A 17,070-nucleotide genomic window follows, 5' to 3' on the forward strand; every position below is an offset into this window, starting at 1 on the left:
TAAAAGGATCCCTTCCCCTAGGGCTAATGTCTCTACTTTACCCAACTACAGCATTATCTATATTCAAAATTGCCATATAATAAAGATGCTTATAGCAAAAAAAAAAAAAAAAATCTCAGACATGTATTTTAATATAAGTCTGTTACATAATCTCCCATCCCCTGCCAACTTTGCTCACCCTAATAATCACTTTGGAAAAATTTCAAACTCCTCTTCATAATTTTTATACAGGGTAAAAGCGACTTACTTTTATATGACATCTGCCAAAGATTTACTGAAAAATCACTAATATTTCTTTTGCCACTACTCCAGTAGGCAGAAATTCACCAAATAAAAGAAGCATGATGTCAAGAGCTAGAGGTTGTGAAAAAGAAGTGAAAAGACACTAACTGGTTTTCTACAGAGATAAACAGGGCCTGCATTTGGAACAAAAAAGGACATAGGGTTTTGGTTCTGCTGGACACAGACAATAGTGTGTTTAGTCTGAGGGTTTTGACGGAAGTTTGTTTTTTTTTTAATTTATTTTTTTACTGACGGATAATTGCTTTACAGAATTTTGTTGTTTTCTGTCAAACCTCAACATGAATTAGCCATAGGTCTACATATATTCCCTCCCTTTTGAACCTCCCTACCATCTCCCTACCATCCCACCCCTCTAAATTGATACAGAGCCCCTGTTTGAGTTTCCTAAGCCATACAGCAAATTCCCGTTGGCTATCTATTTTACATATGGGGATGTAAGTTTCCATGTTACTCTCTGCATACATTTCAGCCTCTCCTCCCCTCTCCCCATGTCCATAAGTCTATTCTCTATGTGCTTCTCCACTGCTGCCCTGTAAATAAATTCTTCAGTACCATTTTTCTAGATTCCTTGACATAAGTTTTAATGAAGGAATGCTAGAGTTATATGGAAGAAAATTATTCTTAGAGATTTGAATCTGCAGCTATTATATATAAGAAGGTCATTTCTAGATAAAGATATCACTCAGATACTACGGTTAAAAACTGCAAATACAGAAGGCTCAAGTTCTCCTTATAACCACCAGATGGCGTTCTCTGCCTGAAATTTTATCCCAACACCCTCTTACTGCTATAATCTTGATACACTCAGGTTTATCTTCTAAAAAGATTTTCCGTCTCTTCAAATCCCCAGATTTGCACAGTAGATCTGCCATGTAACTAACAAGCACACAAATGATCCAACACTTCTTTCAGTGGCAGTGAGCTACACAAATACAAAATGGAAAACCTAAATAGACGGAAATGAGATTCCTTAGGGTGCTGTGGGTCTATTTCGGGTTACAATTTTTATAAAGGAACTCAAGATAAATCGAAATTATACAGGATTAAAAGTGGGACCAAAAGTTACTATTTCATGTCTCTTTACCATTTTCCCTCTGCTCTAGATTCTAGAACTCATAAGATAGTTAAATTGTACTTGTTTGCTAACAAAATCAGAAGCCAAAAACACGAATTAAAAGTTAGCTGTGGAGTGTTACACTATTTGCTTCCTGACCTTAAATTTGGAGAAGGTGATTCCCAAACATCAAAGCCACTGTCACAACTGGGGAATTTCTCCAGATCCCATTCCAAAGTATAAAGTCTCTGAGGAATACAGGACTAAATCCTGATATTCTGAAGCTGCTAACAAGGCCTCAGTATAGAAATACAGGCAATAATATTTTCATGAAAAGTCAAAGGAAAGCCTCCTCTGCCCCACTCCCACATCCCTCCTACGACCTTTTCCCAGTGAAATACGGGCCATTCCATCTCAGACACTCAGCTTCCTTTAGTTTTACGCTGCTGGATTTATTAAGCTGTAACTTTATGCTCCATACAGGATTCCGAAATTAGAGAAAAGGAAAACACAGGAGAGACAGTTACTTATATGGCTGAAAATGTGGGGAAATGGTGTTGTTATTGCAAGCATAATCTTTGCAGCCAGGAAAAAACTGAAGTTTGAAGGTCAGCTTCAATAACAATTAGCTGCGTGACCTTCAGAGAGACACTGAAACCTCCTAGGCCTCGGTTTCCTCATCTTCAAAATGTGTACAGTAATATTCACCTTACAGTGCTGAGACTATGGAGGGATAATAAAAGAGAGCTACGCGTAAGAACATGGTATAGAGTGAGATTTCTGGAACCCACTTCCCGTTCATCTACTTCCGTCGATAGCGGCATGTTAACACATTCATATGTATATACCAACACTATGCAAGACCACAGAATGCTCTTGTTAGACAGGAATGCGAGTTCCAGTCCTAAAGCGTCAGAACCAGAATCAACTGACTGAACAGCAGAGAGAAGAAATTTACCCTCGATATAATTTCAAAGTCTTCTAGAAAACATGAAATTTTAGGCAGTTTTCTAAATCTCCCCCCAAATACTCCTTGAAATGTATTCCCTAAACCCCTACCTGCTCCCCTCTTCTGTTATACATTCCCACTCTGCCTTTGGGTCCACACATGCCTCCACTACACACACAGAGGGAGACAGAAGCTGACAACTACGAGGTCCGCATTACACAGCACCCTGCATTGCTGCTGCAAGGCCAGCCTACTGGAACATGGCCTTATAGGCAGATAATCCAATTGTTCCATACACACTGGTCATGGCAACCAAGGAGAAAATATACAAAAGATGCCATTTTGAAGTTGAAAATAGAGACTCTGAGAGGCAATATTCCAAACTGTTTTGAAAGCAAAGAGGAAAGATAGTGACATAAACTGGGTAGTGATTAGCAAAACATAAGAACAAAGTCATAGGTAAGTGAACATATTCAACAGGGGCCTATGAGCAGGCTCAGGAAGCATTAAGCAACATTAAAATTAACAAGTAATCACTCTGCAATAAGGGATCAATAAAAATAAAGAAAGTATTTGGATCTGGCTAATCTGTCAAGAAATCGGCTCTAATAAGTACCAGCCCAGTATCAGGGAAATCTGGGCTTACCCTAACTATTTTCACACCTTCTAACAAGTATCTCGAGTGTTTATTTCTCCATTTGTAAAATGGAAAGCATATAAGTAAATCCAATTTACATTCAACTACTGGATGGCTTCTACATAACTGAGTTAACTACTGATAGTTGGCTGCAAATTTTTCTTGCTGCTAAAATTTCCCTCATCACAAGAGCTGCTGGGCCTAGAAGTGTTGTCTGGGCTTGAGAAATCAGCAGAGAGAACAGAACTAGACTTACAGATAGCTTGAAGTCACTATTATAATAATTATAACTCATGAATCTCTAACTTGTAGAGTTCCAAAAAATAAATGTTGAGGTGAAAAAAAAAAAAATTGCAAAATAGATGGTTACCCATAATCAGACCTGCCAGCATCTTGGAGCTGTTGAAAAGCTCTTCAACAGGAAGGGTCCAGGAAGGGAGAGAAACTCTCTTCCATCTTCCATCCAAGCCCTGTTGAATCTACCTTGGAAACTTTCCCAGAAACTATGCATTTCTACCTAGACCTTCTCCTATCTCACCCATAAGCATTCATTCTCTCTTTTTTAATGGGCATAAGATTTTTTCCTTGTTGGAGCTTTTAAAAAGTTTTTACTGAAAAATAATTGATTTACAATGTTGTGTTAGGAATTCATTCTTTTAATATTATTTATTGAGTAGATGGTAAAGAATCCGCCTGCAATGCGGGAAACCTGGCTTTGATTCTTGGGTTGAGAAGATCCCCTGGAGAAGGGAATTGCTACTCACTCCAGTATTCTTGCCTGGAGAATTCCATGGGCAGAAGAGCCTGGCAGGCTACAGTCCATGGGGTTACAAAGAGTTGGACATGACTAAGCGACTTTCATTTTTCACTGAGTACCTTTTATGTGCCAAATACTCTGCCTGCTAGGTACCAGGAATACAAAGGCAGAGACAGTGAAGATGAGATTCCCTAATTCAAAGAGCTCAAGGACTAACAACTAATTGGTCTCCAGGCTCCCACTAGAATAATCTCTCTAAACATAAAACTATACAAATCAGGCCCCAAATATAAACTTTTCACATAGTCGTAAACATAGAGGTGAAAATGTAAATTGGTGCAAGTTTTCTGAATAGTATATTCCAAACTGAACTCTCAATCTCTTGCCACAAAACCTTCTGTCTCCATTCTTCTCCATCTTGATCCATTCACCTCCATCTCACCTCCATTCAATCAAATGCAGCAGTCAAAAATTCATACCTCATTTATACCTCTCTCCTTCAACCACCATCTCTATAGCATCACCAAGACCAAATCTCTATCAAATCGGTGTGTCTCCTCTCCATGTGCAACACTATTTCTCTAATTCAAACCCACCAGATCTCTTGGATTAGTTGTGTTAGTTTCAGTTCAGTTCAGTTTAGTCACTCAGTCATGTCTGACCCTTTGCGACCCCATGAACCGCAGCACACCAGGCCTCCCTGTCCATCACCAACTCCCAGAGTCCACCCAAACCCATGTCTATTGAGTCGGTGATGCCATCCAACCATCTCATCCTCTGTAGTCCCCTTCTCCTCCTGCCCTCAATCTTTCCCAGCATTAGGGTCTTTTCAAATGAGTCAGCTCTTCCCATCAGGTGGCCAAAGTATTGGAGTTTCAGCTTTAACATCAGTCCTTCCAATGAACACCCAGGACTGATCTCCTTTAGGATGGACTGGTTGGATCTCCTTGCAGTCCAAGGGACTCTCAAGAGTCTTCTCCAACACCACAGTTCAGGTATAGAGTAAAATGAATCTGTTATATATATACATATATGTACTATTTTTTAGATTCTTTTCCCATATGCCAGATTGAGCTCTTAAAGAAGCAAATGTGACCCTGTCACTCAGTTGCTTAAAACCTTTCTAGGGTTTGGATTAAAGTACAAAATCCTTAACATGTCTCCAAGGACTTACATGATCTGGCCCAGCTTTTCAGCTCCAGTCACACCAGCCTTCTTTCATTTCCTCAAAACACCAACATGTTCCTTACTTAGGGCTTTTGGCCTTTGTACAAGTCACTCCCACTGCCTAAAAAGCTCTTTCCCAAAGCACCATCCATTCCTCATAGCCTGGTCAACGCCCATATATCATTAAGGTCTCAGCTGAAAAGTTTCCTCCTCAAAAGAGCTTTTCCTCAGTCCCTCAAGTTAAAGCAGATTATATTCTCATTTCCATCTTCTCTTCTGGCTTTTACATTTCATTATGGAGAATTTCAAACAAGCTGAGTGTAATTAACCAGCAGCTTCAGCAATTATCAACCCCTGGCCAATCTTATTTTAGCTATACTTCCACATACTCAAGTCCCAACCCTGGAATATTTTGAAGCAAACCCCAAATATCATACCATTCTATCTATCTATACTTTGGTATATATCTCTAGAAATAAGGACTTTTTAAAGGTTAGAAACTTTCACTTACCCTTATTTTTTTCTAAGTCGTACCATACTTTATGATATATTTATTTGTGTGATTGCTAAACATGTCTTTTCCACTAAATTATAAGCGCCACAAGAGCAGACAGATCTGTGCTGTTCACCGTCACGTTCCCAGCACACAGCACAGTTGCTATAGCACATGGCAGGGAGGCAAAATTTGTTTAAAAATTAATCAGAAGTAAGCAAATCCTTTGAACCCTCCTTCCCTCCTTTTCCCCCCTTGTAAGAATTCATCAGGGAAACAACAGGTCAAATACAGAAAGAAATACATTAAGAATGTTCTCAAAAGATTTGTGTTCTAACAAAAAATATCAACAGGTTACATAAAAGAACTATAATATCACTATAAAATTAGGGGGGAAATTTGTAGTTCTTTATTTAATACAGGACATGTACAAGTTATATTAATTATATAAAATCCGATTTTCTTTTTCCTTTAGCCACGGACTTTATTGTTTGAATATTTGCAGCTATTATTCTATACACAAATTTTAATTTCTTACCAAACTCTATATTTCATATTGCTAGGTCACTTCACTTTCCATTTTATGCCATATTTCCATTAAGAACTATTTCCTCAAATCACAATCTGCCTGACTGTGTGTTGCTGTTCAGTTGCTAAGTTGTGTCTGACTTTTCGTGATGCCATGGACTATAGCCTGCCAGGCTACTCTGTCCATGAGATTTCCCAGGCAAGAACAGAACATTGGAGTGATACAATCTGATTTTAAACAGTATACACAGAACAAATCAAACCATTTTTAAGGATGTGAATAAATGCATATGTATGTACAGAAGAAAATGCCTACACGAATGCATGTAGAATACTAGAAGCTACTTAATGCTTCTGGGTAGTGGGATTGTGAAATGTTTGTTTTCCTATTGTTTTATATATTCTCTGACTTATTTGCAAGGAACTTGTATTACTTGTGCAATGAGAAAAAACAGTAGAGGTATTTTAAAAACAAAATAACACAGCCATCCATGACTCCTTGGTGGCTGCAGGGTACGTTGAAACACCTTGCATGGCAGTAAAGCCCTTTACCAGCCTGTGCTTCACGCAGGATGCGCAAGTCATCATTCTGAAATATGTCATGACTCATGCATGCCTCTCTTTGACTACACCTTGTTCCTACCTGGAATGGCTTTCTCCCCTATTCCCCGCTGGACAAACTCCAAAGTCTAGTCCAATGGCACCTCTTTCTGTGAAGCCATCAAAGGAATAAATCTTGACCTTCGTCATGGCTGCATGCTTTGCTCTTCCCAAACTGAATATCTTATTACAGTTAGTTGCTTACAAGACTCTCTTGCCCTAAATAGACTATCAGCTCTGGAAGGCGACGACCTCATCTCTTCATCATTTACCCCAAACATCCAGCACAGTGGTTGCAGGCAGTACATGCAAAACGTACTTCCTCTGGTAAATGAAGTCACCAATTAGCAAGATAGAAAGCATACCATTTTTTCCTGTTTTGCAAAATAAAGGGAGAAGTTTTCAAACACCTGCAAGGCCAAGATATTACACAGGAAAGGGATTAGGTTACTTTGATGGGGCTCCAAAGGCAGCACCAGTACCAATGAGTAGAAGTTGATTTGGGCACACTCTGGGGAAGAATTTCCTAACTCATAATTAAGGTTGTGTGAAAGCAAATGCAGCGTATCTGGAAATAGTGGGATACCACTAAGAGTAAGTGTTCAAGAAGAGGCTGGATGATCAACTCTCGGGGAGGTAGAGAAATGATTCCTGCGCAGTGGGTAGGGTAAACCGTGAACTACAAATGTCCTCCTGCTACTATAGTTCTACTGGCTGATCCTTTCCTGTTGGAAATTCAGTGGTTCTGAAAGTGTAACGTGAGCTAACATACAAAGATGTCTTGATGAATCTAAAAACATGAGATCAAATTCAGTTCAGAAACCTATGACTGACACTGAAATGTGAGACACATAAGGAAGAAGCTCCATCAACATGTTCTGGTCTGAAAAATACAGCTCAATTTCTCTTGGACTTGGCCTGTCATTAACTGCAACATGAAATTAGAGTCAAAGCAAAGCAGAGGCCAATTTGTCTTAAGAACAATTCCAATCCCAAAGAAAGGCAATGCCAAAGAATGCTCAAAATACCCCACAATTGCACTCATTTCTACGCTAGTGAAGTAATGCTTAAAATTCTCCAAGCCAGGCTTCAGCAATATGTGAACCATGAACTTCCAGATGTTCAAGCTGGTTTTAAAAAAGGCAGAGGAACCAGAGATCAAATTGCCAACATCCACTGGATCATGGAAGAAGCAAGAAAGTTCCAGAAAAACATCTATTTCTGCTTTATTGACTATGCCAAAGCCTTTGACTGTGTGGATCACAATAAACTGTGGAAAATTCTGAAAGAGATGGGAATACCAGACCACCTGACCTGCCTCTTGAGAAACCTATATGCAGGTCAGGAAGCAACAGTTAGAACTGGACATGGAACAACAGACTGATTCCAAATAGGAAAAGGAGTACGTCAAGGCTGTATACTGTCACCCTGTTTATTTAACTTCTATGCAGAGTACATCATGAGAAACGCTGGGCTGGAAGAAACACAAGCTGGAATCAAGACTGCCGGGAGAAATATCAATCACCTCAGATATGTAGATGATACCACCCTTATGGCAGAAAGTGAAGAACTAAAGAGCCTCTTGATGAAAGTGAAAGAAGAGAATGAAAAGGTTGGTTTAAAGCTCAACATTCAGAAAACGAAGATCATGGCATCTGGTCCCATCACTTCATGGGAAATAGATGGGGAAACAGTGGAAACAGTGGCTGACTTTATTTTTCTGGGCTCTAAAATCACTGCAGATGGTGACTGCAGCCATGAAATTAAAAGACGCTTACTCCTTGGAAGGAAAGTTATGACCAACCTAGACAGCATATTGAAAAGCAGAGACATTACTTTGTCAACACAGGTCCGTCTAGTCATGGTTTTTCCATTGGTCATGTATGGATGTGAGAATTGGACTATAAAGAAAGCTGAGCGCTGAAGAATCGATGCTTTTGAACTGTGGTGTTGGAGAAGACTCTTGAGAGTCCCTTGGACTGCAAGGAGATCCAACCAGTCAATTCTAAAGGAGATCAGCCCTAGGTGTTCACTGGAAGGACTGATGTTGAAGCTGAAACTCCAATACTTTGGCCACCTGATGGGAAGAGCTGACTCATTTGAAAAGACCCTGATGCTGGGAAAGATTGAGGGCAGGAGGAGAAGGGGATGACACAGGATGAGATGGTTGGATGGCATCACCGACTCGATGGACATGGGTTTGGGTGGACTCCGGGAGTTGGTGATGGACAGGTAGGCCTGGTGTACTGTGGTTCATGGGGTTGCAAAGAGTCGGACACGACTGAGCGACTGAACTGAACTGAATGCTAGTTATCTCAGTTCCATTCATTATATCCCTTCAACCCCTGATTTACTACAAAAAAAGAATACACATAAACACCAGTGGCATCTTGGAGAAATTACATAGGGCTACTAGGAGGTATGTTTACCAGCCTATTTCCATCTACCCCAAAGAGAATTCACCTAGTTCCTTATTCCAAAATAACAATAAACAGTTACTTTGAACTTCTATAAACACAAACATTTTAAGGAACCATGAGGCCAAAACAAGAGCTTACTCAATCAACCTCTGCTCTCAGATTGCTCTGCAAGAGAAGTCAGTCCCTTTCCACCTGGTCCATCTTGCAAAAATGTCGTTTCCTTCTGTCAAAAAGAGACACTGTCCACATTCACATTTTTGAAAAAAGAAGTTATGCTTTTTAAATGTTTGAGACAAAAAACAAATTGAAAGATTTCTGAGACTGATTAGAGAATAAAGGAAAATACTATACCAAGGAATTGAAAAATGGGAAAATCAGAGGTGGAAAGAACATTAGAAGTCATTGAGTCTAGGGACTTCCTTGGTGATCCAGTGGCTAAGACTCTGTGCTCCCAACTGGGGTGGGGGTGGGTGCGGGGTTTGATTTCTGGTTAGGGAACTAGATCTCACATGCCGCAAGTATGACCCAGAACAGCCAAATAAATAAATAAATAATTTATTTTTTAAAAAAGGGAAGGAAAAGTCACTGAGTCTAAACTTCTCATTAGTTACTGAGACCCTTCTATCTGGTTCCTCCCAGAATGGAAGGCCATTTTACTGCTGGATGGCACTGAATATTAGTGATGTCTTCTTTATACTGAGTCCCATTAAACTGCCTTCTTACCATTTTTAACCTCCTGGTGCTGCTTTTATACTCCTCCCAAATTTATATAAAATAATAAATGTAAGATAAAGATAGTGGTTTGGAGATTCTAGAGAGAGCAGCTATTCTACACTCAACCAAAATACAAGCCAGTTGAACCAACTTAATCCAGGAGGTCAACGATAGGACAGACAACGCAAACAAACTGCTATGCCATCCGTGGAAAGGAAGCAAAGCAACACTATCCTCCTACCAGGCAACCAGGAAAAGGTGGTGAGTGAAGCAGAGCACTGCTGGGCAATCACTGATGAAATAAGCAGTCAATCTACATCTCAACTCATTTCAGTAGTTAACTTAAAATGGTCTTTCTCTAAAGACATTAAAGCTTGCAACACTAGGAAGTCAACAGGGAAGCAGACTGGGGACTAGTGGGAAAAAAGAAGGAGACATTCTTCATCTTTCTCTTGTTGTTAAGCAGAGCTTGCTTAGAGACAAAACAACAGCCTTGACTTTGCTCTGGAGGCGGGGTGGTGATACAGAAAGTTAAATATAACTGAAAAAGAGCCTACAGAAAGGAATAAGTCTAAAACAATAAAACAGTCAAAGGGCCAGAGCTAAAACAAGGCACCTATCTACAGATGGGTGCAGCAACTTTCTCAGCTTCTTTACACACTGGCTATCTATCTTCTTTAAAGCCCAGGAAAACCAGTCCTTGATGAGAACTAGTCCAGTAACATGCTTGTACATGTCTCATGTTATTTAGCTAGCCACAAAGCTATGGCCTAAAAGGTAGTAACTGTATCTCTAAAATTCATTAAACTACTCTGAAAAGCTCAAAGGAAGGGAAGTTAACTTTCAGAAAATTTAGCTTATTTGCCTTATTTTATTATTAGACAGCAGGGATTTGCTGTGGCTTAGGCTCTAACTCTTCCTTTCTGGCTATCCCATCAGTGGATGGTAACGTACACTCAGGTGATATTTCTAGTACTAAAGAACTTCCAAACTCCCAAATCAACCAACCTGTACCATTATTACTCAACTCTACTTCCCAGAATACTTCAGAAGGGAAAGCACCAGATCCAAGTTTGAACTTGGTTGTTTGTTTGGCTTTGAAAAGGACATTCTGCAAAGGTACGTTCTAATGATGTCACCGCCCCATTCAAAGACATGTAATTTACAGCCCCACTGTTAACTGAACTCCAAACTTCTAAATGTGGCTTAACTTCTTCCATGATTTGGGCCTTTTGTAGAATCAACTTTTATTACTCCTTTTCTCTCTTCTATACACCAACAAAGACATCACTTCCCCTAAAACTGTGTGCAGCTGCCAGTTGCCAGATTCCAGCACACAGAAAAATTTGAGAGGGTAACTCCCACCACAGACACTTTTCTGATTTGAGGCAGACTGTGGGACTCCTTCCTGGACAAGGTAAGTCCCTGATTCTGCCCAGAAGGTCTTGCACCACCACAGAGGTCTCTTTCCAGCCAGTCCTGGAGCAGCAGCTGTGCAGTACTGCTAGTGGTGCTCTCTGAAAGCTTGAGACAAAGCCCAAGTCTCCTGGGCTTTCCCTGGGAGCTTATGGTATGTGATGCTATGGTTGTTTTCATAGGAGAGAGCTGAAACATTCTAAGGAGAGGGAAAGAGCTGGCCAAAACATCTTCTGCCGGGATGAAGACTCTCACATAAGCTGATGCTTCCCTCCACTGGAGCCCAGTCCTCTGCTATTACAAACAGAGTATGGCAAAACGTAATAAAAATCTAAACAGGTCCACCTCTTTACTTGAGGACACAGGAGATTTTCTCTAAAAAGAACTAAACGTGAGCCCCCTAAACTTTCATTACACGGAGTAATGGTGGCTTGCTTTCAAGGACATACATGGCCACTCAAAGATACATCAAAATCTCTCCAAACCCTAGTGACTGGTGCCAAAACACCCTAAAAGCATCTCAGAAGAATGCATAACTTCAGAGGGAAAGAATGGATGGTATGGTTGAATACACTCATTCTAGAAAAACCTAGGATTGCTTTCCCAACAAACTGCATGATGGAGGCAAAGAGTGTGGGAACAGAAGGGAAAAAATGCTTGAGAACTCAAATACATGGATGAAGTAGATTGTAAATGATAAAAAAGAGCCAGCTAAAAATCTGTGACAAATAGGACAAACTTCCCTGCTCTCTTTAGAGATTTTATGGATGACAGTAATTTGGAATTACATAAAAAGAATGGATCCTCTATTTAAAATGGATAACCAACAAGGACCTACTTACAGCACATGGAACTCTGCTCAATGTCATGTGGCAGCCTGAAAGGGAGGGAAGTTTGGGAGAGAATGGATTCACGTATATGAATGACTGAGTCCCTTCACTGTTCACCTGAAACTATCCCAACATTGTTAATTGGCTATACCCCAGGATAAAATAAAAAGTTTAAAAAAAAAAAGAAAAGAAATGGATCAGAAAATGGAGACCACCTAGACTATGAGTCAGAAGTCAATTCAAAGAAACTCATTATGCTGTTACTTAAATATTTCCTTAAAAAGGTTTGAAGGAGAAAAGCAAGGAACATTTTTGAAATTGTGTGAAGACAATCAAATGAAAAAGAGCTTACAAGTCAAATGAAGAAATTTCCAAACTGAACAAGCCTCTCTGCAATTTGAATATTCATAACTTGAAAGTGAAATTCAAAAGCTTCTGCTGAAACTTGAAATACTGACTGAACCACATCAAGAATATATAATGAAACTTTGCTCAAAGGTAATCAGGCAGGGAATTTACTGCTTAGAAATAAAGAAGAAACTGGACTTCCCTGGTGGTCCAGCGGTTAAGAATCAGCCTGCCAATGCCAGCAGGGGACACGGGTTCGATCCCTGGTCTGTGAAGATCCCACATGCCAGGGAGCCAACTAACCCTGTGTACCACAACTTCTGAGGCCAGTACTCTAGAGCCGAAATAAGAGAAGCCACCGCAGTGAGAAGCCCATGCACCACAACTAAAGAGTAGCCCCTGCTTGCTGCAGCTAGCCCACACGCAGCAACGAAGACCCAGCACAGCCAAAAATAAACAAACAAATTTTCAAAAAAATTTTTTAAAAACCACAAAAACTTAAAAAGAAGAAACTTCCTAAAGTGTACAAAAACATCAGCAGTGTACACCAGAAGTGCAACTCCTACAGAAAGCCGGCCAAAGACCTCGAGAGAGAATTGGAAAGAAACACTTCCTTCTATCAAAGATGGATCATGTCCCGTGAGAAAAAATCCTCAACAAAGTTGGCTGGCATCTCCATTGACTGAGAGAAAGCTCAATGAGCTAAGAAAAGAAGTGGAGACACAAATTGGCCAAAGCAGAATTTAAACCCTAGCTTCCCCCCAACCCCCACCCCCAACCCCGATCCAGGACTCCTCTGCCTTGCTAATCAGCAAGCAGAGGCCAGAGAGGTCAGGGCAGCCCTCTCTTTCATCAGGTTCCCAGGGAAGGAGGAGTTAAAGCCCAGGGCTGAGGGACCCAGGGTCACGTCTGGCTTTAATCCCACAGCAGCCACGTCCTCAATACTCAAAACCAAAGCAGGACATCTGTCTACGCTTCCTCTCTTCAAAAATCACCTTGTTTTCTCTCTTTTTACTTAATGGCTGTTATTCAATTGATGCTACATTTGCCCTTATTATAATTTCTAAGATAGGATTTAATATAATGCCTGTTGTTAGCTGCTAAGTCGTGTGTGGCTCTTTGTGACCCTATGGACTATACTCTGCCAGGCTCCTCTGTCCACAGGATTTCCCAGGCAAGAATACTGGAATGGGTTGCTATTTCCTTCTCCAAAGGATCATCTCCACCCAGGGATCAAATCAGCGTCCCCTGCACTGGCAAGCAGATTCTTAACGACTAAGCCACTTGGGAAGCCCAATATAATGCTTAAGAACATAGTAGTCCTACTTTATTAGACTCTCTAGAATTAGATAGTATAACTGTTGTACTTTGGCTACAATAAAAGACCCTCTATCACTTAATTCATTAATTGAAGCTTGATATGACAGGGTGGAGGCATTTGAAACAATACAAGAAGTACAATAAGCTGTTATTAAAGACCTATAAAAGTGACAATATTTATCCCCCCAAATTGATTGGTTTTTAAAAGAATGTAAAAACAAAACAACATCCCCAGCTAAAAACAATACTATTTTTATTGGTTTAGCCATAAATGCATAGATTAGGAGAACTCATTTTGCAACTTTTTTTTGTTTCTTGATTTTTAAATTTCTCTTTAACCTCTGTTATTTTGTTTAGCATATGTTTTGCTGTTTAAATGTTTTAAAATTTTATGCCAACAATAAAAGTTTTACTTTCTTAAAAAAACAAAAACAGTATGTTCATAGTTCATTTTAAATAAATGCTCCCACGAGAAGCCAGTAGGAAAGTTGTGGGTACACAGTGCTGGGCCTCCAAGTGGGAAGACCCTCTCTTTCTGGGAGAATCTTGAGATCCGACTGGAGGATCAGGTCTCTGACTATGCCTTAGGAAGAGGCCTGGATTTCTCTATCCGCCAAGAAATGAGTAAAAGAGCCTTAAGTGAGCAGCAGCAGCACAAGAAGGCTAGTTTGGCTTTATCCTCTGGGTCAAGCTCTCCAGAGAGAAAATTCCTGGTGGTAGGTCCTTAAATAGCACCTTTCCCATGGAGGTGGGCCTGATGTTGAGGGGAAAAAATCAAGCAAGGTAATTAAGAATCTACACTGGTTTATAAACTAAGGCAAGCAACTTAAGGATTATGAAGCTGAACATGGACTGGGAACAAGTTGAGGCAGGATCAGCAATTAAACTTTCAAACAGTGACTGCTTTTCAGTTTCATATATTTTGTGGTAAGTTCTCTTTTCGCTCCCTCTTTGTACTCAGAGTTCTGAATGGTGCTAACAGGGCTAAGAGCAAAGAATCAAAGGAAATGATCTGTGTCTATGTACGAACCAGAGCTTTAGAGCAGAGGCAGCAGTGTGTTGAGAGCATTAATAATCCAGGAGAAGTATACGACAACAGAAAGAGAAGCAGGACACGCTGGGGTCACCTGGACACCTTTCCATCTCTACCTGTGGATTCTCTTTCCTGGATTTACGTTTTGGAGGTTCTCAGTTTTGACAAGTAAGGAAAACTGGATTACTTACACTTTCTAGATGAACTTAATATAGCTCACAAACAACTCTACGTGAGCTGTTACTTGCAAAACATCATTTTGTGAAAACCTTGCTCCATCCACTTTCTCCAGCAAGTCTTTTTTCCTTCCTATTCTGACTCTCTCAGTACTCCTATGGCGCTCATCTACAGTTTTTCTGTTGCTGGGTTTTATGTTTTTATTTTGTCATCTCCTTTAGGTAACAACTGCCTAAGTCGGCATACTTTTTAAAAACCTAGTATGAGTATTTCTCCTATGTGGACCTGAGGTTTGAATTCCTTATTATTGAACCACACAAAGGTGATTTAAATATCCTACACAGAAAATTAGGAAGAAGGGTGTCCTTAATGTTCCTTGTATCCCAGTTAGCCGGGATATTTTGGCTCTAGCTAATTTCCTCTACACAAAGACCCTGCTTAAAGCATTTATGAATAAGCTAGAAGAGTGGTAGCTGAGGCGAGGCTTCTCTGAAAAGGGGAGGGAGGAGATAAAAAAGAGCTGCTTTCATTGGGGGCAGGAAGGAGATTATTTCATTAGGAGCTAAACAGTGAGACTATCTGAGTACAAACAATTGTTTGGCTTGAAGGCTCCGTGTGGCCAATTACTCCCACAGAGGCTCAGCTGGAATGGAACAGAGAGCCTGCCAGGACTGAGGGACAGAGACTGACACAGGCTCAAGTGTCATGGATCTGGGATCCCAGAACATCCCAGCAAGGATGCTCACAGAGCACACTCTACCCCAACCAGCAAACAGCATCATTCTGCACCCAACCTAGTCAAGAGTGTGGACTGAAAAGAGATGAGAAAAAGATGACACTGGGGACAAAGATAAAGTGCATGCTCAGCTGCTCAGTTGTGTCTGACTCTTCCGTGACCCCATGGACAGTAGCCCGCCAGGCTCCTCTGTCCAGGGGATTTCCTAGGCAAGAACACTGTAGTGGGTTGCCATTTCCTTCTCCAGGGGATCTTCGTGACACAAGGATTGAACCTGCATCTCCTGCTTAACAGGCAAATTCTTTATCACTGAGCCACCTGGAAAGCCCCAGGATTAACAAATACACACTACTATACGTAAGATAAACAACAAGAACCTACTGTATAGCACAAGGAACCTATTCAGTATCTTTAATGATCTATAATGGAAAAGAATCACACACACACACACACACACACACACACACATATATATACACAAGTATAACTGAATCACTTTGCTGTAGATCTAAAACTACACAATGTTGTAAACTATACCTCAAAAAAATGGTTAAAAAATTTAAAATATTTTAAAAGGATAAAACAAAACCAACATTTTGTAGCAAAAGTAATAAGGATAAAGCCCAGATCTTGTAAGAAAGCTAGGACATTTCAGTCACTAGCTCAATGGCTTTCATCAGGCTGGGGGGAGGAGGCATATAGAGATGGATCACTGAGCTGACAGCTGGGCAATTATTTCAAGGCCAGGTGGACCTGATATTTCAAAACTTGACATTATAATTAAACTAATTTCCTATCGCTCATGACCTCACTTCAGGAAACGGACGTTAACTTGATTCACCAGAAGTTATTGTCTTCACCCTCTGGGGACATTTAGTTCTTTAGGTTACTTCCGGCTAAAGCTTTAACTTCCTCTTTGCAACAACCAGTATCTATTCATATCCTGAAAAAAATACTGAAGATGCAAAGTGAGCCTGCCCATTTGGGGGAGGCATACCTTTAGAATAAGCTACCAAAGAGGGGCGATAGAGCTCTTGACCAATGAGACAGCTCTTAATCCTCCATTCCCACTCTTCTTCCTCTACAGCAGTACTTCTCAAATGAAGTAACTTCCCCCCAAGTGGCAATGTCAGTGTCTGGAGACATTTTTAGTTGTCACAACTGGCAGGAAGTGGGACTGGAATCTAACAGGTGAGGCCAGGGGTTCTGCCTAAGCTCCTACACAGGACAACCTCTCAACAACGTATCCAAACACGAATAGTGCTCAGGTTAGGAAGTCCTGCCCGAGAGAAGCCATCTTTATTTTAAGCCATTTAGTTTGGAGCATGTGAGATATAAGAATATACCAATCCTGTGGAAAAGCTGCCTCTCTTGTTCCATAACAAGGAGATAAACACTGAGATACAGAATTCCAAAGCTGGAAAGAACTTTAAGGATTATCTAGTCCAAGCACAGCTGGAGAATCTAAGACCCAGAGAGGTCAAGTCATTTACCCAAGTTCATGGAAGAAATCACCAGCTGGACTGGAATTAGAATCATCTTTCTCCACCTGAAATGTGTTATACACAGAAGACGCTCAATAATAGTC

General features: G+C 40.5%; 1 protein-coding gene across 1 annotated transcript in view; it reads right to left on the bottom strand.

Annotated features, from left to right (window-relative positions):
- SMAP2 (small ArfGAP2) overlaps positions 1–17,070 on the bottom strand; it is a 50,006-nt gene that overhangs the window by 19,049 nt on the left and 13,887 nt on the right. The window lies entirely within an intron of this gene.

Source organism: Bos javanicus, chromosome 3, assembly GCF_032452875.1.
Source record: "Bos javanicus breed banteng chromosome 3, ARS-OSU_banteng_1.0, whole genome shotgun sequence".
NCBI lineage: Eukaryota > Metazoa > Chordata > Mammalia > Artiodactyla > Bovidae > Bos > Bos javanicus.